The sequence below is a fragment of the Taurulus bubalis genome (assembly GCF_910589615.1).
Source record: "Taurulus bubalis genome assembly, chromosome: 6".
Taxonomy (NCBI): Eukaryota; Metazoa; Chordata; class Actinopteri; order Perciformes; family Cottidae; genus Taurulus; species Taurulus bubalis.
The window spans coordinates 19782349-19785549 of record NC_136594.1 but is presented as its reverse complement, the minus strand read 5'-3'; positions in this window follow the sequence as shown (position 1 = coordinate 19785549).

The following is a 3201-nucleotide window of genomic DNA, read 5'->3' as shown; positions in this document are numbered from 1 at the left end:
AAACTTGCATTGTATTGTACCTCAAATACTTAACTAGGTCCATGTCAAAGTCAGATTGAAACCGTCGAAATGTAACCTGCCGTTGTAGCTTGATATGTCAATCATCCCGAAGCTATCCAATCATGGATCGGCTGGTTGTGTCCCTCAATAATCATTGGACAGACACTATATATTTACATATATGTTGGCGGGACATAGACCACTTATTCCAGTCCTGCATTTTTATTGGTCCATTTTACAGCGGCTAAGCTGTTGATTGGCCAAAAATATGGTGTAAGTAAAATAGGAGGGGCTTCGTCAGAGATGATTTCCGTTGTATGTGATTTGACAGTCAGTGACGATTGACGGGAGAACATCAGCTCAGGTGAATGCCTTCTTTAATACCCTTCTTATTATTCAGTGACATGCTTCCAGTTTGATAGGTTTCAGCTCACGGTTGTGTGATTTACTGAGACTTCTCATTTTGCGTTGGTCGGTAACGAGTACTAGTGAAAACCGGGGCCAGCAGCTCAGTCGGAGGTCAAAAAGGAAAAAACAAACGCAGCACGCATAATTTCCGTTTCAACATTAACGACGGCTGGGAGTTGTGTTACCTCCACATGACTACGGTTTACTGCCATCAGTAGCATCGGATGCTAGCTAACGTGACCGTTATCCAGTGACAACGTTAGCCCCGGGGATTAACGGTATGGGTGACGTCATTCAGCCAGGTGCCCTCTGTCCTCAGTGGAGCAAAGATGTTTCATTCTGATATTTCCAACGCCACGGATATAACTAAAAACTAACACCACAATGAGCGTTTAATGTCTCAGCTGGTGGTAATCGCTCGTTTACTCTCGCGCTGACATAAACAATACGGCCTTACTATGTCTGACGTCAGAGCCACACTCTTCGATAGGCTCGCTGTGCCTGTTAGCTAGCTTAGCTAGCGGTACAGCACTGCGTCAAAACAAGCCCTACTTGTGTGCCTCCGCTACATTTCGTACGAGCTCGGGGTTTATTGAAAGGACCACTTTTCTGTTAAGCCGTTCAACGCCTTCTATATGTGTTTACAACTCAACTCAACAATCCCACCAAGAGATTTACGAGAGGTCAGTAAGGCAACACCTATGTAGGTGCAAATTATGCAAAACTATTTTGGCTGGAGGGGAAATATGAGCTGATGTCAAGATCTGAGTTCACCTTGGTCAGTACTTTGCAGCCACGTGTATGTTTATTTCATTCTAATTTCAAGACATGTTTCTCCAGAGGTAAAGTGAAATAAACAGTTTGACTTCCAGGGTCAAAGGTAATAGATAGACCAGCATGTGTGTCAAGCAGTTGGTGTAAGTGTCAACAGCAACACAATCAACCAAAAGCATGGTTTTCTGAGGTTGTCCGTCTCCCACTATGGAATCATTAGGGGGGAGTAAGAGTTTTCTTCACCTTGTGTCTGACATGTTCCATCCATGCGTCTTCTAATTATGTGTTCAAACACATCATCCTGCAGGCGAGGGTGTATTGTATTATATTATGCGAGGTGAAGACAGACAAGGATGTGTTATTAGTCGGCCCAGGTCTGCCCCCTGGACAGTGGAGTCAACACTAGCGTCATTGTTTATAGAGAACAATGGGAATAGGCCTGCATGGAGAGCGGCACTGCTAGGAGGCTGGAGGTGGACAGCAGTGTTTTGTTTTTTGTGTGCTTTTCTTACAGTGTTATTACCACACTTGATGGTGTGTAGAGTGGGATCTGAAGCAAAGTGTAATGTGTAGCAACAAGTCGTGGTAGTTGGAACGTTCTTATCCGGAGTGACGAAAGTTTAGTTGAGACTGCTGCACTAGAGACAGACTAAGACATGTTTTACAGCCCTTTAGTGACAACAGTGACATCTACAAGTTAAGTTTCTTTTAATTTTGAACAAGTAATTTTCAGAATAGAAAACGATTTTCAAATTATGCCTGGCTACTTGCCAAAGAACAATAAATCAAAAACCCAACGGCATCTTTCGCATGCTGACCATTCTAATGAGAGTTTATGGCCTGGGAACTTTGTCCCTTGCAGCAGCATCCTGTTGTGTGGTTTGTTTGTGACTCACAGGGTTACTTCATGTAACACAACACTGGATACTCAAGCTTTCGCTGATTGAATTTCATCCATGCAGCAGTTACGCCACCGTCTCCCAGCCACTGATGTTATAGATTTAAGCAGGAAATGCATCAGATGAAAGATGCAGCTGAGGCCAGTCTGTGTTGTTACTTCATATTTTGGCCAGATAATATTTGGACATTGCTAGTAGTATCATTGGCAGATATGTTCTTCAACTATTAGTTAATATAAGCACAACACATAGTCATTGTTATGAATAATACATGTCAGGTTAGACCTGAAGCATTTCGTCAATTAATTGCTTGACAGTTCTATATTATTAAAGTGATTTTTCTTTGGGTTTTGGACTTCAGGTCAAACAAAACAAGATGTCACCATGGGCTTTTTTTTAATTTTTACTATTTATATGAGCCTATTGTTTAAAGACTAAATCATTAATTAATTATGATGATTATTTTCACTATCAGTAAATTACACAATTAATAAAGAACATGTAGCCGTTGCCTCAAGCCAATCTTTTGATGTTTTTGCTTTAAATAAGATTGAAAAAGATTGAATCTATTTTTTAAAGTTTATTCAATTAAGGTTGATTATTTTTTTCTGTTAATCTATTCTTTGACGAAACATAAGTTCTTTAGTTTCTGGCATAAAAAAAAACATCTTGCTTTGGTTAATTTTCTTTTAGCAGTATTCAACTAGATAAACTAAATCTGAATCGGTGTCATCACCACATATCACAATCAATTTTGTATTTCTTTTAATTTTGACCGACCAATATTAACATGCATTCAAACATCCTTTAAGTGATTACTTAGTACACAAAGCAAGAGGCCTATTTGTAGTCTATTCTATTGCTATGGTAATGTCTTTTCTCTAATAGTCTTGAAGTTTTGGCCATTAGCCATGAGACACTTGCTTGATTATAGGATTCTCCATGCTAGTGCTGTAGCCTACTTTGTATGCCCTCAGCAAACATGGAGTGTGTTTTTAGCCAGCTTGTTTTCCCTCCTGCCTCACTTTCTGCTGGAGTCGTCAGAGTAGGAGTGGGACATCGTTGGACCTCGGCGAGCTAAGCTAGCATAGCTGTTTATTTGTCCGTAGATGCTGAATGA